General features: G+C 48.4%; 1 protein-coding gene across 3 annotated transcripts in view; it reads right to left on the reverse strand.

Annotated features, from left to right (window-relative positions):
- SYT12 (synaptotagmin 12) overlaps positions 1–23812 on the reverse strand; it is a 1146553-nt gene that overhangs the window by 860539 nt on the left and 262202 nt on the right. For 2 of the 3 annotated variants that reach the window (XM_069624132.1, XM_069624131.1), the window contains exon 2: positions 21928–21998. The exons of the other annotated variant lie outside the window; for it this stretch is intronic. The gene's annotated coding sequence lies outside the window, so the exon portion shown is untranslated. The remainder of the gene's footprint in view (positions 1–21927; positions 21999–23812) is intronic. 3 annotated transcript variants of the gene reach the window in all.

The following is a 23812-nucleotide window of genomic DNA, read 5'->3' on the forward strand; positions in this document are numbered from 1 at the left end:
AAATCCTGGACAGAGTCGCCTACATCCAAATTCAGGAATCCTAGAATCCAACCAACTGCTAGGAATACGTCAATCTGGCTTCAGACCTCAACACGGAACTGAAACCGCCCTTGTTGATATCAAAAGCCAGATTGATGAAATTAAAGACAAAGGCAATGCCGCAATCCTACTCCTCCTAGACCTCTCAGCGGCCTTTGACCTGGCCAGCCATGAAGTCCTCTGTTATCACCTTGCCACCGTAGCCCACTTCTCCTCCTCTGCCATCACATGGATACAATCCTTCCTGGCAAACAGAACCATACGAGTCTTTTCCACTACAGCTGCAGCAAACCCCATCCCCATCACATGCGGGGTCCCACAAGGTTCCTGTGTATCCCCCACTTTGTACAACATATTTACAAAGCCTCTATTTGACCAACTGGACCGTCTGGGTGTCACCTACACAAACTAAGCAGATGACACCCAGATACTCCTCACTATCTCTGTTAATTACCAAGAAGACTCCGCCCGGATCAACAAAATATTCTCCATCATTCAGGCATGGATGGCCTCCCATGGTCTCTGCCTGAATGATGAGAAGACAGAGCTCCTAATTGTCGGTTCCCCCAACACTCTAACTAAACTTGACCCTAGCTATAATAACATCACCATCGATGGTCATTCCATTCCCATAGCCAAAAGCGTAAAAACCCTTGGCTTCTATCTAGATGCCAACATCAACCTTAGCAAACACACCAATATGACCGCCTCAGCCGCTGCCTATACCGGCAAGCTCATTAGGGCCAGCAGACCCTTCCTATCACCCAACAGCTGCCTCACCCTTGCCAGGGCCCTAATACAATCCAAACTGGATTACTGTAACAGCCTGTACCTAGGCGCTAATCAATCCGTACTCAACAAATTGCAGGTAATACAAAATAACGCCTTGCGCGCAGCCCTCAACATTCCCAGACAAGAGCATATCTCTGCCACTAGGAAAGCCTGCAACTGGCTATCCATACACCAAAAAATTGATCTAAAAATCATCTGCCTCACGTACAAAGCCCTCAATCACCTAGCACCACCTTATCTAGCTAATAAATTCACCCTGAAACCTGCCACCAGATTCACCAGATCCTCCAACACTCTTTGCCTACTAGTGCCCAGGTTCCAACTAAAAAGAGCTGGAGGGGTAAGCTTCACAGTGCTTGCCCCCCAACTCTGGAACTCCCTACCGCTTAACATCAAAACTGTCGAATCCTTCCAGATCTTTAGGAAGCAGGTCATCAGCTGGCTGCTAAACAAAGAATAACACCACTAACTCTAGACCAGTGCGGATACTGGTTTAGACACTGTATTTATTCTGAAAATTGTATATTGTACGTACTGCATATGTTCTGTTTATTGACCACTGTATATATATGTATATATTATAAACCTGTACGAAGTATGCAACACACAGATACTTCTCAACTCTGTAACCAAATTCTTAAGCGCCCTTCTACCTCTGGGTCTGGAGCGCCATAAAAATAAAATAAACAAACAAACAAACTAAGTAGCAGACCATTGCGCAAAAGTTTAATTCACACGAAAGATAAGCTGCATGTGAAAATGTCCTGAACTAAGAAACTAAGTCTTTGTATCGCTTGTCAATGCAGCCTTTTTCCAAAGCTAGGTCTCTGAAGCAGTAAATCGTACTTTTAAAGTGTTTAAAATACTTAGAAAATTGAAGGCTTCCCCTCAACCTTTGAAAGGACGCATACCATCACAGGAGACGGCAGACACGATTTCTAAAACCCTACAGACAAGATTCTAAAATGTCACCATAGTTATACAGACAAAACAAGCTAAACTAAGGTGGCATCCAGATTAGCATCCTACCCAGTAGCACCCAAACTCCCTCCCCTGCAACCTTCCTGAAAGTTCAAACAATGCTCACCCAAGAATATTGCTAATCCAACAAAGTCTATGAGCGTGTCAAGAACTCGAGCAGAGCGTGCCCAGCTTCAATGATCAAAGAATCCGAAATGCATTCATAATCTACTAGACCACACATCACTAACCTTCTGGAAAAGTTAATCAGTACTAAACTCTCAGAAAACAGTGATTCCCATCTAAAAGCTTGTGACAGTCGTTTCAGACCACATAGTAGCCCAAAAACTACACTGGTTTTCATGAGAAAATATATCCCAAGAGTCCTACTCAAGTGACCATTTTATCTCAATCAAGCTCAGAGATTTTACATCGATCCACATGGTCCTACGAATAGGAGTATGGGAAGAATCAACCCCAATCACCACAGCTTATTAATTGTTCGATATAGCCACTGGCCACTGTCAGGAAGCGATTATCTCCCTCCTTTGAGATACACATGAATGACACAAAAAGTGTGTGAAGTGTGACAAATCCCAGGATGTTCTCACTGCTTCTGTGGGGGAAGCCCCTTTGCATGAGACCAGGGAGGTGAGGCTGCTACCAGATAGTCCCTGAGGAGGTGGTTCTCAGCTGGTGGATCTCATGGGGAGGGAAACCCTCTGTGGGACAAGGGACGACAACTTGGGAGATACGCTGTATAATTCCCTTACATCCCAACACCCCTCACCCTGTTATCCTGTTATCCTGCACAAGACATAACCCCAGACACTACCATGTATGTCTGCAGAATAGCCAATGCCACTTACCCAAGAACTATTGGGACAAGGAAGAGTAACAACAAGCTAGACAAGACCTCACTACTGAGACGGGGAAGAGAGACAGATTCAATTTGCAAGTTTCGCAGAACCAAGGTGTGCAAACTAGATGCCATAGCTTTACTAATACTGCTCCTCTCATAAAAAGAGAAAAAGGACTGGGAACAGGGAGAGGCTCTTCAAAGAGGAAGCAGGAGGTTTGAACGCTGGCAGCTGTAAAGGAGACAGGGTACGGACGGTAGAGAGAGCGGGAAACTTACCCCCCTGCTAAGAGCATCCCTAGAAGCTCTGTCACAGACATACAGCCGTAAGAGACAGAAGCCAGAGTTCCCATCCGGACGGGAGGTCTGGAACACATGGGGAAGCGGAGACGTGCAGCTCAGAGGTCGGGAGTCAGCACCAAGCAGCCGCAAACCTTGGAAGCAGCGAAGGGAAGTCGTGGAAGCCCAGAGCACCAGAGAACAACTGAGAAGCATTGGTTAGCCCTCCAGGGAGTTCGGGCAAACCGGGACAGTTGGCTAGACAGCTAGAAGGAGGGAATACACATGAAAACGAGCCTGGGTCCCGCATCCAAATAACTAATCATGGCCTCCACACCAACCCTCATAGTCCCAGTGCCTAGTAGGATAATACACCCAGTTGGTTGTGACCAACGAAGTAGTAGTAGCAGCAGCAAAGCAATAAGGAAAGACAAGGCGAGTCTGGGACGCGTAACCACACAAAGAGTTAAAGCAATCTTCATACCCACAGCACCTGGCAGGAGATTATACCAGGTTGCCTTTGACCAAAGGTTGAAGTGGTTGCACAAGACGACCACAATTAAGGCTCTGGGATTCAAACCCACATGAACAGAGAGACAAAGGAATCTTCATACGACTGCATGGAGAGTGTAGCAGGTTAGCTGTGAAACCAAGGTGAAGGAAAGAAGAAAAGACCCTCATTGAACATTCATAGGGCACGACAACCTGGGAGCAAGGTTGTTCTTCCTTTTGGGGTTTATTTGTTGCTCCATTTTGGAACATTGTTTTTGTAAGTTGAAACATGACTTGGAGACTGAAGATCCCCATTTGCACATTTTTTTAGGTTCGTAGTGTGAGGGCTGGAAATAGGAATTTGACACGACGGGGAACTTTTTTTTATTTTGGACTATCCTGACAGAACCCTTAGAATATTATTTCGGGGCAGGGAAATCCCTCTTAGTATTAGGGTCAGGAAGGTATTTCTCCAACCGTTATTGTTTAATAAAAGTCACTGCCAACAATCATGCCACCTGTGTGTCAATCTTCTCCTTCTACACCCTTAAAAAAGGCAAAGACCCAAAATGTCACAGCTGTATCCATTACTTCCTGGTGTTTGAAAGTCAATGTCTGCCCCTAGCACAGTACAAATTACCAATGAATACATTATTTATTTTTACATTTGTAGAGGACACCAAACCGGAGGCATCAAAGTGCTAGTTACAGAGAGCGCAGAGCTAGCTTTTATGCATAGTACAGTTTCAAAGTTGAAGAGTTTAGGAACACTGGTAGTACATTGCTTCAGTGAAATGCAAAGTGGAGGTTATACATTTTGTGAAAAGAGGCAGGTTTTGAGGCCTTTGCGGAAGGTCCAAAAGGAGGTTTTGGATCCAAGATGAGGTGGTAGGCCGTTCGAGAATTTTGCCGCCACCACAGGGAAACTGCGGGCCGCTGCATTTTGCAGTTTAAATCTGTGGGTGGAAAGTAGGTGGCAATGGGAGACCCTTGTTGGTCTGCAAGATTGTGATTTCTTGAATTTATTAGATGGATATCTAGGGGCAGTGTATACCAAGCATTTGTGAGTTAGAGTGAGTTTTGAATTGGGCCAATTGATGCTTCTTCTAGCGGAGGAAATTTGGTCTTTTTTGAGGACATTCAAAGCTGCTCTTAGGGCATTGTTTTGTAGGATCTGTAGTTTTTTTTGTATATTGCCTGTGGTGGTTCCTGAAAAAGGGCATTACAATAGTCCAATGTGGAAACAATGGGGGGTTCTTGCTAACGTAATGCATCTGTCAGGAGAGAAAGGGCCTGCCGGCATTAATAAAAAAAAACATGGTTAGGGTGCACTCTTGAAACATCTCATGGGTCCATGGAATTTGCACCCCGCCAAGTTGAAGTTATTTTCAAAAGTGATAATTTGCTCTTAGACCCACCTATAGATGTTCCATATTGGGCTCCTGTATAATTGTTACTATGAGAGGTGTAAAAGCGATCTGTCCAATTCAAGCAAGTTTCGGTCAATGCCAACGGCACACATCGCCCCCCAGTGAAGGCCATGTCCAGCACAAAGAGGCACTTGGAGGGCTCCATGCAAACACCGGGAACGAACTGAAGGGAAGCCTGGGAGGCCTGGTAGATGCAAAGGGTACATATGATACAACACGTAGGCCTATGGAGAGACCAGATGGGCAGGTAGGATTATCATTTTGCAGGTTCTGTGCACATATGCATGTATTCACTGCCCAGTCATTATGGGTATGTCGTATTTGTTGCACAACTGGTTTGCAAATAATTAAACAGATTTAAAATAGAAGCACACCATTCAAAAGAATTCTTGATTAAAGATAGATGTCACTTCTAGCACGCACATATACGACGCTGCCTTTTTTGCATTAATCAAATACACCTCATGCGCTGGGAATCCCCGTTTTTGGGTCACAGGGTATTTTTACCCTTTCATTGTGTGCAGAGAAACGTGATGCACTCTAGAAATCAGGCCAGAGCGGCCTACTTGGAGCCAGAGCCGCGCTTCCCACTGCGAGTTTCCATGACAGACATCCCAGCATGCAGCGATTGCACATTAGGGCACAGTAGAGCAGCAGGCTGGCAGCACGCGACTGCATTCATATGGGCTCTGTGATGCGCAGCTAAACATTGCAAGCATAAAGGACGAGTGATCTTCTGCAATGAAATAAATCGGATGGCAATTTACAGATGTGGTTAAGAATAAAACTATGTGTGTTCAACAGCAGCATACAGGATCGCCCGCCCCATCTTTCATTTAGATGCAGATTTCTGCTGGCCCATCTTTTCTTTCTGTCTTCCCATCCCCCTACCCACGGCTTTTTGACTCGCTTCTTGCTGCTGCAGCAAGATGGTGGCCTTGGCGTAGGCATTACATAGGGCAGCTATTGGCTCACGTTATAGAACTTTACGTAGGACAGGTCTGGGCTCCTGTTATTCAGCATTATGTAGGCGGTGCATTGGCTCATTCTATACTACATTATGTGGGTGCGGTCTTCACTCATGCCATTGACCTTAGACAGGCGAGATCTTGGCTCATGCTATGCAGAATTAAACGGGTGTTCCAGCCTTATTTTCTGCAACATTATGTAAGCAAGGTCTTGGCTCAGGCTCTGCATCACTAGATAGAGGTGGTCTTGGCTCATGCTATGCAGCCTTAGATAGGTGAGGTAATGGGTCATAATATACAGAAATATACAAGTGGGGTCTTGGCACATTTTCTACAGCATTACATACGAGAGGACCAGACTCAAGCTCTAAAACATTTGATAGGTGTAGACTTGACTCATGCTATACTGTATTACATAGATGGAGTAGTAACTCCCTCAGGGTCAGCGGCTTCTCCAAACAACGAGTTGGGGGCAGATCTCTCTCCGCTGCAAGGGCCTCCCTCTGGTACAGCCTTCCTGCCTCCCTGAAACTTGAGGAGAACCATCTCCGGTTCCGGAAGCACCTCAAAACCTTCCTCTTTGCCTCAGCTTTCTCTCCCCCTCTCCCCTGCTAATACTACTGAAACTGCACTGAATCTGCAACAGGGCCACTCACCGTTCTTGGTCCTTGGCCCAGCCACTCTCCCCTGCACTGCCTCCCCGGCAACCCCTGCACTGCGGGACTGTGTCTGTATCCCTACAGCCCCCCCTTCCCAGCACTTGTCTGCACTTACCTCACACTTGCCACCAGCTGGCCTTGTTATCGATCCTGTATGCTAATAACCCTGTACTGCACTTTCCCCTCTCCCTTTCCCCCATGCACTTTTCCCTTCCCCTCTACCCTTGCACTATCTGAATGACACCTGGCCTAGTAGGATCGTTGTCGGTCTCCCCTTGTTCCCCCTCCCTTGCCTCGTCGCGCCTTGAAACACTTGTGTATGGCACGTTACAAATATCATATTATATTATTTTATAATGCTTGGGTACATTGTGATGGTTCCTTTAGGAGGATCTACATTATGTGAAAGTTGCATAGGCGCTCTTATGATTTCGCTGGACTGAACACAGTTCTTAATTCATGTTTTCTGAACTGTCTGCTTCTATTAGTGTCATGGGGCTCATTACAAGTTTCCTGGTATCCCGCCGGTAATTCCGTCAGGGGATACCGGGAAACTGCCCCTGCCGCCTCAGCCGCCTGGAATATCTCGATAATACCAGGATACTGCAGGTGGCAGAGACGGCAGTAAGTTCACATTCCATGGGAGTCTCATAGGACTTCATGGGATGGGATTGTCGGAATAACCGGTAGTACCAGGGCCAGTGATTCTGGCCTTTCCTTTCCAGTAGGGGCCTGATCTACTGGCAGGTCAGGCCTGCCGGTAGATCACAGCCCCCACTGGCAAACTCTTGTTTCCTGGGTCTGGTAAAAATGCCAGTGCTTCTGATATGCCTTCAGATGTGGCTACACCGTTCCTAGCATGTACAATCTGAGTCTGTGGGTTGCATAGTAATGGCAATAGTATTTCTTTATATGTTTTTCGTACTCATTAGGTGAACATACCATTAGATTTCACCAACTATTATCAATAACTGCATGTTTAGAATTGGCTTTATCTGTGCAGTTTACACCTGCATTGCTGGGTATATTCAATACATGGCGTGTGCAATTGTTTAACTTATAATCATGCATACTTATAATCATGCATACTTATAATCATGCATACTTATAATCATGCATACTGAATGAGAAGAGCGGCTCCTATGGCGTGATCAACCACTTAAGGTTTCTGATGCCGACGTGTATTATTTTAGTAGCAGAACATGTATTGTTTGCATCTTCCAAAACCTACACGAATGGCATGCAGTTTGCCATGCAGTCAGGGATTCCACTCTGGTTTCCAAAAACATTGCATCCTGACTCCCCTTTGTATGAAGTTAGATGATGCTGATCAATCGCTGCCTCAATGCTGGGAAAACCTGCGACAGCTCCATGGGCTCTATTAATCCTCCCTCCCTGCCTTTGAATTGCCTTTTCACTGTCCCCCGTCTCTGCCCCAACCGCATTCTTTCATCCCTGGGGTTATGCACAAGAGGATCATTTTTAATAGACTGCTCTCCTTCACTCCACAGGTCCTTTAAAATACCAAGAAATGCTTTTTCATCTTCACCTGAGCAAATGGACACTCCCTTTTCCATGTTGCACTCACATGGTAGCAGTAAGGAGGGCCCTGGTCCTCTTCAGGATTGGTTACTGTGATAGCCTCCACCTCTGCCTCCACCCAGTTACAGGTCATGCAGAGCAAGGTAGCTATCATTTTGCTGGTTCTGAAGCCCAGAGACCATATCCCACCAGTCCTGAAATACCTTTGGCTCCCAGTTGAAGCCAGGTCACCTACAAAACTCTGCTCTATTCATCAGGCACCATGGGGCCTATGACCCGTGTGCCTTCAGAAGAAAGTGTCCAAGGACTGCATCACCAGGGTCCCAAGATCGCCTTCCTCCAGATAATTGATTGTTTGCCAGTCAAAGATGAGGAAGTTTGTCAGCACGACTTTGGGTTCTATGAGGTAAGCGTACGGAAGGTGCTCTCCATTTACCTCAGATCAGAAGTGGGCAATCTTCATTTTAGAAACACCACAGACTTTCCTTTTTGAAAAAAAGACCTCGCCCCAAAGACCTCTAGCCTGTGTCCCCTTGTAGATTTTGGTCTCTGGCCTTTCCGTTCCAGAACTGGTTTAGGCTCCGTGCCTTTGGGCCTCTTATGGGTGTAACTTGAATTCTAGCATTTGCCGCCCTTGAGTCCTTTTGGGTCAAACCTAATCTTTTGCACTGGTTATTGATATTATCGATATCACGTGGCCTTCCCTTTCACTTAACTGATCTTCACAGCATTGAAGCATTCAGATCAGTTTGTCCCATCACCCACAACGGCACAATATGAAATCACCCGATTTCAGATGCCCCATACAAAACAACGGAAGATAGATCCGTAAATAAATACATTATAGATAACTGAGGCAGCAACCAAGAAAAGAGAAAAAGCATGGCGCCCACTGGAAAGTTATTGTCGGTTGACATTGCAATTCTTGCAACCGTTGGTCATTATAGCAATGATGAAAAAGCATGTGGGCAGGGGGAAAGTGTATAGAACTTTGTATATCCTCCAACTACTAACCATAAGTCTGCGCACCTTCTCAGATTTGAAACAGAAAAATAAATATCTCTTGACACTCATAGTACCTCAGATAAGATTTTGTGTGACTCATGTACCAACAATGCTTGTAGTTGCTTTAGATCCTTTAAAGGAGATTTGCATTTTCACAGAAGAGTTACAGGTAACCAACATTAGAAAACAGGTGCTCTGCATATAAACACCCTCAGCTGTGCTCATAATTAATGCAACCAGTGCATTTATAGGAGTCTAAAGTTCCACAAAATATCAAGTGTGTATCACTAATTCGTCAAGCCACACTTTGACATCGGGTGGGGCCTGGTTACATCAGTGTCATCGTGCACTCTAGCCAGACCTTAGAAGAATAGTCCCATAAATGTATTTGTGTGTGTGCGTCTCCCAGGCATGTGGTCTCCAAGGAACACGGCTTGGTTCTGGGTGGTGTGCAAAAACGGGCTTCCTGAGGGAGGAGAATGGTAATACAAGCATCTTACATAAATGGGATGGTAAGGACAGTCGCATAGTTTGTATGGGAGCAGTACTATGCAAATCATGGGTCTCCCTCATGAATATGCCAGTGGACTGAGTCTCCAAATGCTTTAGGTAGTCTTTAAGAGACCTACATGGCAAGCCTATTATGGAATAAAGCCCGACATCTGGGTCAGCTAATGGCCTGGCGCTGTGTTACCGGTCTGGGCGAAGCCCCAAACAATCATCTCACCTGGTAATGCCCTCGCTTGTAAGAGTTTGCTGCTATTAGCATGCTGGCATGCTTTTCCGGGGTTTTAATCGTTATTCTCAACTTAAGAAACCAATACAAATCAACATGGCCACAACGGACAAGGGATCTACTGGTAGTCCCTTCTGTCTTTCCAGGACGGCAAGTGCAGTGGCAGGGAAGCACCGAATCTCTGGCAGGGATTGGGAAGGGGGGATAGGTGGGTCAAGTAACATTTTAGGGGTACAGTGGGGGGAATAGGCGCAGGCTGACTTAACTGTTGCCGGTAAGCAAGACGGCAGCCTCGAACTGTTCAGGGCAGTGGGCTCGGAACACAGGCAACACCATGAAGTAAATCCAGTTTTCCGATCGACTGGGAGGCCCTAGCATCCCCCACCCCCTTCCAGGGTGCTAATGACTAATAATAATCAATGCACTACATTAACAGTTTCAACTTGCTGATAAAAGGTTTATAACTGTTGTTTCCATTACCAAACTTCTTTTATAGGACTTGGAAGGATGAGAGGCTGGGTGGACCAACCAGGATTTTAACTTGGGACCTTCAAGTTACACACAGATCTCTTGAGAAAATGCATTTTCAACTTATCTACCATAATATCTTTAACAAACCACTTTTCATCAATGCCATAAATTACCAGCAGACTATGGATCTTGCAATCAGCCCCTCTTAGGGGGGGGCATATAGGGCCTAGGCAGGCCACAGCGAAGCGTAGACCTCAGACGGGATCAGAGCCAATTCCGGCACTGTACGTGCTGTGAGAAACCTGAGGATATTCTCACTCCAGGATCCTCTTCTCAGGTAGCCAGGGAAAGGCCATCGCTTTTCGATCCTGACCCTGGAAGTGGAGAGGCGAGGGAGGATCACGTGGGTGGAGGGTCCTTGTGAATTGGGAGTGGGGTGCCCACAGACAAGACATGGTATTCCTCCTTTCCCAATGGAAGACCAACCTAACCTTCCCCCGTCTTTTATAGGCTATTGTAAAACCTCTCCCCTCATTTCCCCTAATTCGACCTTTGATAGTTGCCTCTTCCTCGTCTGAGGAACTAAGAGTAAGGAACAAGTTACTTACCTGTAACTGTTGTTCTCCAGCATGGGTCTGGCATGGATTCACATGCTCATGAATATTCCCCGTCGTCAGGCTGGGAATCCTCGGTAAGAAAAAACCAGTATCAGTTTCGTTTCTGATCTGTCTTTCGTAGTAATAACCAATCACTGGTCTCTGCGTCATACTGACCACATCCAATGACTGCCCTCTACCTAAGCACCGCCTCTGGCAGCCATCTTCAGATTTGGAAGCACGTGAAGTGGCAGTATGACCAAGTGAAGAGCCGCAGAGGGGTAGGAGGGAGGGTTCGCATGTGAATCCATGCCAGACCCATGCTGGAGAACAACAGTTACAGGTAAGTAACTTGTTCCTTCTCCAGCATGGGGTCTGGCATGGATTCACATGCTCATGAATAAAGAATACATAGCAGTACACACATGCACAACCACGGGAGGTGGCAAAGGCTCAACATTAAGCATCACCTAAACTCAACATTAAGCATCTTACCTCCTCACCAGGCTCACCTCAGGCGAACAGGTTGCGCAGCACTGCTTGGCCGACCCTGGACTCCTCCCTGGAATCCCGGTCGACGCAGTAGAATTTCGTGAAGGTGTGCGTCGACCTCCACGTAGCAGCCCTGCATATGTCCAGCAGGGGCACACCAGATAGGAACGCCGTGGTAGCTGCGATCGCTCTGGTGGAATGGGCTCTCGGACGGCCAGGCAGCGGTCGGTTTGCCAACCGATGACAGTACATGATACAGCCGGAGAGCCATCTGGAAATGGAAGCCTTCGAGAGAGCCTTCCCCTGATTGACAGGTCCAAAGTTCACAAAGAGTTGTGACGTCTTCCGAAAACACTTCGTGCGGTCTACGTAGAACTTCAGCGCTCTAGCCACATCCAGCGAGTGCAAAGTCCTCTCAGCCGGCGACAAAGGCGACGGGAAGAACACAGGCAACACCAAGGGTTCGTTGAGATGGAAGTCCGACGGCACCTTGGGCATGAAGGAGGGGTGCGTCCTGAGCACTACCCTCGTGTCGTGGAAAGTCAAGTACGGGGCCTTGCAGGAAAGGGCCTGGATCTCTCCCACTCGTCGTGCGGAGGTGATGGCCACAAGAAAAGCTGTTTTCCACGATAGAAACTTCAACGGGGCCGAGTGCAGAGGCTCGAACGGAGGTCCCATGAGCTTGGTCAGCACCACGTTGAGCTCCCACGCCGGGGCCGGGGCCTTCACCGGCGGGAACGATCTGAACAGTCCCTTCATGAACTCTTTCACCAGACGATGAGACCACAAGGACGTCCGCCCCGTGGTCCTGGTGTATCGGGAGATCGCAGCAAGATGAATCTTGATGGACGCGTGTGCCAGACCAGCTTTGGCCAGCGTCAGCAGGTACGGCAGTACTTGGGGAGCCGTAATCCGTAGAGGGTTAATCTTCTGTGCGTGGCACCAGACAGAGAACCTCTTCCATTTGTGTCCGTAGCATTTAAGAGTCGAGGACGCCCTGGCCTTTGCAAGAACCTCTCTGCAATCGGCCGGTATGTCGTATCCTCCAAACTCTAGCGCTGCAGGAGCCAGGCCTGCAAGTTCAGCGACTTCGGGTCGTGGTGGAGGATGGCGCCTCCTTCCCTGGAGAGTAGATCCGCGTCCGCCGGCAGCTTGATCGGCGGGGACGCTGACAAGTCCAGAAGGTCCGGGAACCATATCTGCCTCGGCCACGCAGGTGCGACGAGGATCATCCTGCACCGTGACCTCTTGAGCTGGTTGACGAGCCGGATTAGCAGAGGCAAGGGAGGGAACGCGTAGAGGAACAGGCCCTCCCAGGGGAACGAGAAAGCATCGCCCATGCTCCTCGTCTGGGGAAACCTGCTGGCGAACCTCCGGCACTTGGTGTTCATTGCCGTCGCGAACAGGTCGATCTGGGGTGTGCCCCACCCTCGGAAGAGGCGATCCACCAGATCCTGCCGTAGTTCCCACTCGTGGCACGAGCGCAGCTCCCTGCTGAGTGAGTCGGCGATGGTGTTTTTTATCCCTGCCAGATGAAACGGCACCAGAAAAATCCCTTGGGCGACGGCCCAATGCCACAGGTCCTGCGCCTCCTTGGACAGCGCTGGGGACCTGGTTCTGCCCTGTTTCCTGATGTAAAACATGGTGGTGGTGTTGTCGGTGAAGATCCTCACCACCTTGCCCTTGAGGGACGGAAGGAAGGACCTGAGGGCCCAAAACACTGCACGGAGCTCCAGGACGTTGATATGCAGGGACTTCTCCGTCGGGAGCCAGAGTCCCCTTGCGTGCAGATTTTCGGTGCGCGCTCCCCACCCTTCCAGGGAGGCATCCGTGGTCACAGTCTCCTGGTGGGCTGGGGTCTGGAAGTCCATGCCCGCCGTCAGATGCGCGCGGGTGCCCCACCACCGTATCGCTCGTCGGAAACTCTCGTCGAGCTTGATCCTTTCCTCGAAGCTGCCCGTCGTCTGGATCCAGCGCGCATCCAGGAATTCTTGCAACGGGCGCATCCGGAGCCTGCACATGGGAATGAGGTAGATGCAGGAAGACATCATCCCGAGGAGGGACTTGATGGACCTCACCTTGGCCGCGTCGGCCACCAACATCCGTTGCACCTTGCCCAAGATGGTCCTGGTCCTCTCCTCCGACGGGGAGGCCAGAAGGGACACTGTGTCGAGCCTCGCTCCCAGAAACAGTGCGACTTGCGCGGGCACCAGGTGGGATTTGGCGTAATTCACGGAGAATCCCAGGTCCGTGAGGAGTTGGACGGTCCTTGCCGTGTGGACCACGGCGAGCTCCCTCGTCTTGGCGCGGATGAGCCAGTCGTCCAGGTAGGGGTAGACGTGAATCCCCTCGCGGCGCAGCTGCGCCGCCACCGGTGCGAGGCACTTGGTGAATACCCTGGGTGCCGACCGTAGTCCGAAGGGAAGGGCTTTGAACTGGTAATGACGCCCTTGGACCACGAATCTGAGGAATTTTCGGTGCCCCTTTAGGATGGGAATGTGGAAGTAGGCATCCTCCAAATCCAACGACGATAGGAAGTCTCCTTCCTCCAGCTGACCCAGGACGTGCTGGAGGGTGACCATCCGGAACTTCTGCGCCTTGATGAACTTGTTCAGACGTCGCAGGTCTAGGATGGGGCGCCATCCTCCCGTCTTCTTCTTCACGAGGAAGTATCGCGAGTAGACTCCGGAGCCCCGAAGCCTCTTTGGGACGAGTTCGATGGCGCCCTTTCTGAGCATCGCCTTTACCTCCAGGAGAAGTTGAGGGACGTGAAGTTCTTTCCTGGCCACGGGGGGGACGCGCGGGCACCTTCTTTGAAACTCGAGCGCGTGGCCCCGGGCCAGGGCGTCCAGCACCCAACGGTCGGTGGAGATGGACTCCCACACGCTGACGAAGCCCGCCAGCCGGCCTCCCACCGGGGTGCTTCGGTGGGGGCCCGACCCCACGGCCGGTTCAATCCTGCTTGGACGCGGCCTTGCCGCCTTGACCTCCTTGGCGACGACGGCGGGGTCCGCTAGACTTGCCTCGTCCTCTGTAGGCCTCTTGCGACGACGAGCGGGCCGCTTGACGGTAGGAAGCGAAACCGCCGCCGGAACCTTTGGAGGCGCCCTTGCCTCCGCCGCTCCGAAAGGGCGTTCGTCGTTGCTGCAGGACTCCAAGGGCCCTGGCCGTCTCTGTATCCGCCTTGATGGCCTGAAGGGAATCGTCCACTGTCTTCCCAAACAGGTTGTTCCCGTCGAAGGGCATGTCCAGGACTCTGGTCTGGACGTCCTGCCGAAAGTCTGTAGCTTTGAGCCATCCACGACGTCGAAGGCAAACGCCGTTGCCCAGCTGGCGGAACCCAGTGTCGGCGATGTCCGTCGCCACGGTGATGGCGTGGTCCGACGCCACCTCACCTTCCTGCAGGATCTCAAGGGCCTCCGCCCTCTTGTCGTCCGGCAGAAAATCCAGCAGGGGAGCTATCTTGTACCAGAGCTCCCTGTCGTAGCGGGCCACGATAGCCAAGGCGTTGGCCGCTTTAATCGTCGTCGCTGCCGACGAGATGACTCTACGTCCCATAGCATCCAATTTCTTTCCCTCGCCGTCCGGCGGGGAAGTTGACGTGGAGGCCCCACCCCCCCCCGCTTTCTTCCTGGCTGCCGCGGAGACGACGGAGTCCGGGGTAGGCTGCGCCCGGAGGCATAGGGGGGCCGTGTCCGGGACCCGGTACTTTTTCTCGTACCGGTCTCTTCTAGCTGGCGTCGTGGAAGGGTTCTTGAGGAGGGAAAGGCCCTCATCCCAAATGTCGTCCAACAGAGGCACTGCGAGGACCGTCTTCCTCTTGGCCTTGCGCCGCTGATAAAGGAAGCCTTCCTTTTTCTTCTCCTCAGGGCAGAGTTGGAAAAGCTCGGAAGCCCTGGAGATCATGGAGTGGAAAGATCCGATCTCGTCGGGCGGAGAAGCCCTGGTGGGAGGCGACGACGGAAAATCCTCGTCGTATGCCTCGTCGTCCGTACCCGTCGCTGCCGTGTCAGTCCCCGTATCATCCCCACGGGTGGACGGGGAGGAGGGCTGGACGGGGCGCGACGGTTGAAAAGGAGGTGGTGGATGGATCCTTCTTTTCTTGGTAGGGGGAACACCAGAAGGTCCCGGTTCTGGATCCCCCGACGGGAGAGGTTCCTCCGTCGGTAACGGTAGCCTCGTCCTTATCTCGGAGCATAAGGACTGTATGGCCAACAAAATGGCCGCCGAGTTGTCTTGCGGCGCTGGCAGAGGGGAATCCGACGGGCGAGCAGGGGCCCCGTCGGTATCCTCGACGATGCCGTCGTCGTCACCTGCGTCGGGGTCCATTCCGGCGGGCTGGCCTTCTTCCACGCCTAGGCCGTGGCTTAAGACCTCGATCAGCTCCTCTTCTGAGGTTGAGGCCGAATCTACGACGACGCCCTGCCCCCCCTTCTTCCCCACGGAGGGTTTCACGGGGGTCCTATCGATGGGCACAAAGGAAGACTCCCTCCGCGGAGGCAGGGAGATTCTGGGCCCTGAGGTCGCCACCACTGGTGTAGCCACCACAGGCTGAGCCAGGGCCGCCGCGACCGTTTCGATAGAGGGCTTGGTCGGATGGATCAAGGCCTTCACCACCTTAGGTGCGCTCACCGCCTTATCCTTGAGGGAGGGGGCACTGCCACGCTCCTCCTCTGCCTTAGAGCTCGACCGGGGCCTCTCCAGGAGCTTCGCCGGGTGCTCGGCCTTCCTCTTACCCGACCCAGAGCGTTGGCTCGTGGTTGATGGTGCCGGGGAGGGTGCGCCCTGCCTGGCGCCCGTAGAGCCCGACCGTTCGGCGCTCCCGGTGCCAGCGGACTCGCGGTGCTTGGCCTTATGTTGGGCCCCCGTCGCCGGGGCGCCCTCAAAGGTCTTAGAAGACCGCTCGGATTTCTTCTTCTTCTCGCCAGACGGGCTCTTACCCTCCAGCCAGTTGGCGAGACGTTGATGGCGGTCCTTCATGGTCCGTTCCGACATGTTGCCGCAAAACGCACAGTCCTTCTCCACGTGCGTCTTGTCCTCATGAAGGCAGTAAAGGCAGAAAGAGTGTTCGTCCTCCTTGAAGACGTTCTGCAGCTGGCATCCAGGGCAGACCCTGAACAGCTTTCCGGGCGTCGAGCTTCCCTTCTCCTGGGCCATCTCCGAGACCGGGCCTGAGAAGCTTCTGGAGTCCTCCGAAGCGTAGCTCGACGAAATCTTCACCCTTGAGGGGCACAGATGAATCCGACACGGGTCCCCGTTGATCGGATGTAGGATCGGTGGAGCTTGAGGCTCTTTTGACCGAAAGAATCGAAGTTTTTTGTGAAAAAGCGCGAAAAATAGCACTAACGCTCGAGAGCAATAGCACGAGGATCCCAACACATGAACGTGCGGTAAAAATCTGAAGATGGCTGCCAGAGGCGGTGCTTAGGTAGAGGGCAGTCATTGGCTGTGGTCAGTATGACGCAGAGACCAGTGATTGGTTATTACTACGAAAGACAGATCAGAAACGAAACTGATACTGGTTTTTTCTTACCGAGGATTCCCAGCCTGACGACGGGGAATATTCATGAGCATGTGAATCCATGCCAGACCCCATGCTGGAGAATGAACACTAACACCTTCCTTTTACTACTCTAGTACTTGGAAGATGAAGATGCCTGCAGAGTACTTTAAGGGTCAGGCATGACCATTTAATCACAGTGAGACAGATCCAATTGGGAATCCACACCTACAACCTGTCAAGTGGTTGCAGGTGTATTGAGGGAGACCAGTGCAACAAGCAAAGAGAGCAACAGCGAGACCAGCAGGGAACCTGTGCCATGAGGAGGCAGCCACGTTGGGACTTTTGAAAGAGCCAGTATGCCGGCTGACATCCCATAGAGCTTGTGGAGCCCAAGGCAAGTGGGCCATGCACTTGCCACAAGTGTAGGAACCTCCAGATTGGAAAGTGAGCAGATGGAGCTGAGAGCAAGTGAGAAGAGAGGACGCTGTCCGCATCCATGCGGGAGCACTGGATTTGCCGGCATGCAGAAGACATCACCCGGCATGCGAGCGGGGCTCGCACAGAAGCAGAAAGCAGTGGCAGCCCCCAGAAAGGAACGCAGAGGACCGGCGGGTGTCAGAGGAAGACACTCACAAGCCAGAGTGCTCCTAGCGGACCACATGAAGCTAAAGTTATAATGAACTGAATACAAATTTGAAATTCGGCTGGATTATAGATATTGCGTACCAAACTGGACGAAAATTAGCAACTAAGCAGGATAACTCCTATTGAATACAAAACTAAACAAAACCCTGAAATTAAGCATTCTGAACACTAAATGGAAATAAAACGTTATGGGCAAAGCAAGTAACTGATAAAAGCTAAAACATGAAAGTGCCCAAGTGAAAGTAGCCTACGAAAAAGAGCTCAAGTGTGAAAGAGTGTAACAAAAAGGTGGGGCATGAATCAGACCAGCACAAAGTGAACTTTTATGAATGGATACAGTGCGGCAATGCCAAAATCTGTCAAGACGTGTGTAATACTGTATGGCAAGGCCAACAGGCTAACCAGCAGAAGTAACAAAAAAAAAAGTGTAAAACTGCCAATAAAGCCAAGAGGCAGACAAAGAGAAACTAAGTGAATGTAAAGCTATGTACGGGACAGGTACAGAAGAACCTGTGCAAGCTGATGAGTCTAGGGATTCTGGTTGCGCAACCTGTGATTGGTGGACCATGTGGTCTGACCACTGCACCTTGACCAGTGGGCCCTAATTTGTGCAAGCCAAAGACATTGTGAAATACAACCAAGGATAAGCACTGTAAGCGATCTGGTAGTGCCATTCAGAAGGAGGGACTTTCTTTAGTTTTGTTCAGGTAGGGACATCTCACCTTGGCATAGGGCAATCTAGGCCTTCTACCATCCTGACATTTCCGTTAATAAATCTGATTGTTTTGAACTTTAAATCTGTTGTCTGTGTCTTGCTTCATGATGCCTTCACAGACCCCACCCTCCCCCCTCTAAGCGGGGGTGATTGCTATTTGCATGTACATTTTTTATTGCAGGATATGGACTCCGCAAGTCCAAACTCCACTTAAAAAAAAAAATAATAAGTTGGCTGCAGCCATAGTAAACTGAATCAGGGGCAAGGTTACAGTCCCTTTTGTATTTCTATTGTGGCAGCTGCCACAGGTGGGAAAGATGCCTGACCCGAGCACAAAGCTCCAGTCCAGCAGGTACGTGGAGAGGGTAGAGAAAAAACACTGGATTTCTTGGAGGTGACAAGAGGGTAGGGGAATGAGGTGGCAACAGGGAGCCTCTCCCCGTTGCCACCTCATTCCTCTAACCTCCCGTCAAAATCAAAATCTTGTAATCACCTTTACATCAGGAGAATAGCCCATCAATACTTGGTGTACCTTTCCAAGCTCCTACTATCATTTCTAATTGAAGAACCTACGCACTTACGGGAGTCGTACTTCCATGAATATCTTTTAATCATGCCAGGCATGGCTGAGGAGACAAGCCCATCATACTTCTCTATGTTTTTACAATGTTCCGAATCCTTCGTAGAACTAGTTAACATCACATATTTCTTTATAGTACTGCCAGATTGGGGGATGTATCAGATATTGGAGCCTTACTTATTCCTAGTTGACCGAATAATATACAGACCATAGGAATTGTGGATTATTTTTTCATGTGCAACGAAATCGGTGCACGTAATCCCTCTAAAAGTATTTGGGTTTGCAAGTATCAGTGCCCAGTAGGTCCAAATTATTTGGTCTCACCCTTTTATAATGAGCCAAGTTAGACCCAACTCAAACCATAAGACTTGTATAGAGACGGAGTCTTACATACTTAAAAGTGTCCATGCCCTTCCTTCGACACACATTTAAAGCAAGGTATCTAACCAAAAATATGTACACCCATACAACATTTACGGGGGCGTTTTAACATTGTAAGCTTTCCACAAAGCGAAAAGTGTGGACAACCTACAATGGGCAGAGAAAAAAAGTTTACTTGAAAACGGAGAATCACATTGTATACCCAAGTACATACATTGATCAACTTCTAATTGCGGAAAGTGAAGATACCAAATGTATCTGCTATGCTTCTTAGTTTGTGAAGAGGACATTTTAGTTTTGAAAACATTTATTTGTAAATTGTGTATCTTATACTACTCAACTAAATAATTCAATATCAGTTGTAACCCTGTGGGAGTCGGGTCCGTACAGACACTGTTGTTTGCATACGATACAAATTGACAAGTCTTCCACCCAACCTTGGAGGAAATGCCCTCACTGAGCTTGCAAATTCCAGAATACAACCTTTGCCAAAGACCACTGCAAGTTGGAAGGACTACTAGCTGTTGTATGTCCTGAACCATCTAACTGAACTCTAACCTCTGTGTTTGAGTAGTTCAACGAGCAGGCCATTGGATATGCCCGAAGAGGCTAATTTCTTTCACATTAAAGCTCGATCTACAAGACAGACTACAGTGGTAAAATCCACAAATGCACAGTACAAGGTAATAATCTTTCCAACAGCATATTTTCCAATTAATTTCATAAAGCCAGACAATTCCCCACTGTGGACTGCTTAGCTTGGAACGGTTTGTTCCATACATAGCATCTTTCTTTTGAATCTTTCTTTCAAAGCACCAGTGTTTAAGGCAGTCCAAAAGAAGTTCTGAAAAAGGTTTGATAGTTTTATTTAGTAGGGCAATCCTCCATAGTTTATTAGGTCAATTTTTAGCACCTTTTTATGCACAGAAACAATAATACTCCATGTGCCAAGTAATGGGGACTTGATTGCAGCAGACAAAAAGTACTGGATGCAGAATAAGTGCCACTACCTTGCATTGTGCTCTAATACCTTATTGGGGATCCCATTATGCCCTTGTGCTCGGGAGTTGTTTAAGGCTCGAATTCCTTTTGCAAATTCCTCTTTCCCTATTCCCTGCAGCCCGATATTGTTCAAGACAGCATGTGCATTTTCTTCTGTAATGTGTGCTTTTATAGATAAGTATGTGGTCTGAACATTCCACAGAGGTAATAGGAGAACTACTATAGGTTTGCACATCCCAATACCTTTTGCATTAAAAGGAACAGAATTTTACATCCTTCGTTTTAATAGTAGTCAATAAATAAAACCACATGATCCAGTGCCTCGTTTTTCTGTACATTATGTGACAGAAACCATAGAGCACTCTTATAGAAAGCTCTTATTTGCTTGTTTTAGAAGCGGTTGCCTTTATTTCATCAATCTCGAACCTTGTTTGTTGAATATCTGTCAGTTCTCTTCTGGATAGTCTTTTCCCCTATATTTGAGAATATCGACAGGAACAGCCTCCTACACACCAAACAAGCTAGCTTTAGAGGAGCACATGGTACAGAGAGGGCTCTGCTCGACCTTCAGACTAAAATTCTCAGTATACCAGACGAGGGAAAAACAGGGATGCTGATATTATTAAACCTCTCAGCAGCATTTGATTTGCTTGACCATCAAAAACTCCATGAGGCTTTAGACAAATCAGGTTATTTGTTCTCGAAGAGCCATAGATTGGGTAACATCCTTCCTCAAAGAGCGGAGCTCCAAGATTCACTGGGGTGGCCACTTCTCCATATCCCGACCTATAAATTATGGCGTACCCCAGGGGGCCAGCCTATCGCCCCTTTTATTCAATCTTGATCTGCAGTGTCTATATACCCCATTAACCAACGTAGGGGTCTTCTTTACAAATTTCACCGACGACACAACTTGTCATCGAGCTGTCATACCACTGACGATAATAAGCTTGCTAGCATCTACAGGACCATGGAAGCCGGGATGATGAAAAATTAGTTTTGTCTCAACAGAAGCAAGACTGAGCTCATGATCTTTGGATCACACCAGGCAAGAGCTAATCTAGACACAGAATACACCGCCTTTAAGATCAAAGACACAAATGTAAGGGTCTCTGATGAGGTCAAGACACTAGGTGTCTACCTACAAGCATCCTTGGGAGCGGAAGCCCACGTAACATCTGGAAAAGAATTGCTGATACCACCAAAAACTGCTCGGCCGCATCAGGCCATTACTAAGTAAACAAAACAGCACCATTATCGCCAGATCCACAATTTCATCCAGACTGAACTACAGGAATGCACTACTTATGGGGGCCAATAAAAAAATGCATCAAACAATGTCAGGTCATACAGAACAATGCACTAAGGACAATTACCAAGAAAAAAAAAGAGATGAACATATTACAGAAGACAGAAAGTCCCTCCATTGGTTAGCCATGGAAGACCGGAACACCTTTAAAGCAATGACCATTGTCCATCACTGTATATATGAATCCACACCCATATAGCTAAAAAAACAAATAACCACATACAAACCATGCCACACCTTACAATCCAAGGTGCAAGGGTTTGTGAAAGTAACTCACTCCAAAAAAGCCAAAGGACTTGGACGAGCATTCCCTACCAAAGTGGCATCTAAGTGGAATGATCTCCCAAACAGCCTAAGACTAGAATCTAATTACCTATCCGTTAGGAAGAAACTGAAGACACTGTTCAAATAAAGAACCTGCATAAATACTAATGTACATGTAATGTAATCTACTAAGCACCAGTAATCTTACTCTACTGTCCTGTCACTTTTCTGTTGTCCTTGTCTTCATGTGATGCGCTCTGATGCCTGGGAACTTCGGTACTATAGAAAAAAAGAAAAAAAGAAAAATTGATTTAATAAAGAGATGCCTCTCTCAATTGGTGCATGATCAACGTTACAGAATATATATATGAACGTAGAATAGCTTTTAGGCCAACACTGTGTGTGGACGTCATTTGCAGCCTCAAACAGCAAGCAAGGAGATGTTGGATAATCAGATGGCTGATTGGAGGCTATCTACGTTAGCTGTAGAGTGCTCATATTTAAAGATTATTGCGCTATTATTGACATGGAACAGTGCAGTTTCTCATCCTCATGATGGTTTCTTCCTCACAAGTGTTTGGGAATCGTTGATTGCAATCATTCATTTCAGTAACTTGTTTAATTATTGTTGCGGCCGAGGGCTGATGTTCCTGGGAAGAGCTCTCTAGGTCCGTATAACTGGACAAGACAGTTAAGTTCGAAATTCAAGGTGGCCAATAAATAAAGGCCCAATGAGGCTCGATGGATTGAACAATCCATTAGTTGTGGAGAAAATAACAGGAATGCCAGAATTGCAAAAAAGAACCATCGCTCAGGGAGTCCTCAAGGACCAAAGATGCCCCTGACCGGGTATTTGCATGGGAACGCTAGGGGGCAAAGCAGTCGTTATACCAGGAGAAACTCAAAGGGCCTGTCAAACGAACCATAGGTTTGCTCTCCGAGATGTTAAGCAACAAGTCATCCACAATGTTTGGGACAGTAATTGGATCATAGTTTATTAAAGAGTTTTGTACAGGGCCATGTATGTTAGAGTTCGTAATTGACTTTAGATCAGAGCCAACTGCCACATGATCCAAGTTATTGACTTGCCCCAAGCCCAATCGAGTATTCAGGTGGACAGAGGAAGGGCCACCATGAGCCTGATCAAGTACTTTATCTTTTTTGACAAAGAAAGTAGTAATTTTTTAATCTCCCACAAGTATAACCAAACACTTACAAGCAAATCTACCCACAGAGGGAGCCGTCGATATTAGGGCGCGTATTCCGGTCACAAGAGAGACAGGCAAGTCCCTTTCAGCTTCTTATCTCTGCCATTGTATATTCGCCAAGTGGCTGACAGACCCACTCCCTAGTGCGTACATACTGTTCAAAGATTTCCCTTGAGGAAGCAGTTTCACAAAGGCATTCTGGTAAGATTGTCCATGCCACCGTAGTAGTAAGTACTTCAAAAACAGCATGCCAAAATACTGTGTTTCCAAGACTCGCCATTGGGTAGGATAGATAAGCAGACTTATTTCACCAGCAGTCAGTGGACTGCAATAGACTGCACTTAAGCGGCACTCTACACCTCCAGGCAGATTTTGACATCGTTCCATCTCCCCTTCCACCAGCACAGGATTTGTGGACCCAGCAAGCAGGCAAACAAATGGAGAACAGTTAAGCATTGTCTGTGCAGAAGACTGCACTTGCCCCACAGTTCCGTGGCACTACGCACCTCCAGGGTGTTTTTTAGTCGTTCCTGCCCGCACTCCCTTCCTCCAGCACGTGATTCATGGATCCAGAGAGCAGGAAAACAAATGGAGAACACGCAAGCAGCGTCTGGGTAGACTGCACTTGTGCCACACCATCCACCATTTTACCCTTGTGTTATGGAAGTTGTATTTCCTGGACAGGATAGTTCTGTGTCTCTCAGAGATACCCATATACTTAATACACTCTTCAGAGGAAGATCATTACAGTCTCCTGCAATGATTAAAACATAATTTTGGCATAGCTTACATATTCTTTACAATTCTAGCCAATTGATCTAAGATGTATATTAAGTAAAAAAAAAAATGATTTTGAAGACTGAGTAAATCGAACAATCAATTTTA

This window comes from Ambystoma mexicanum, chromosome 11 (genome assembly GCF_040938575.1).
Source record: "Ambystoma mexicanum isolate Mex_15411 chromosome 11, UKY_AmexF1_1, whole genome shotgun sequence".
NCBI lineage: Eukaryota > Metazoa > Chordata > Amphibia > Caudata > Ambystomatidae > Ambystoma > Ambystoma mexicanum.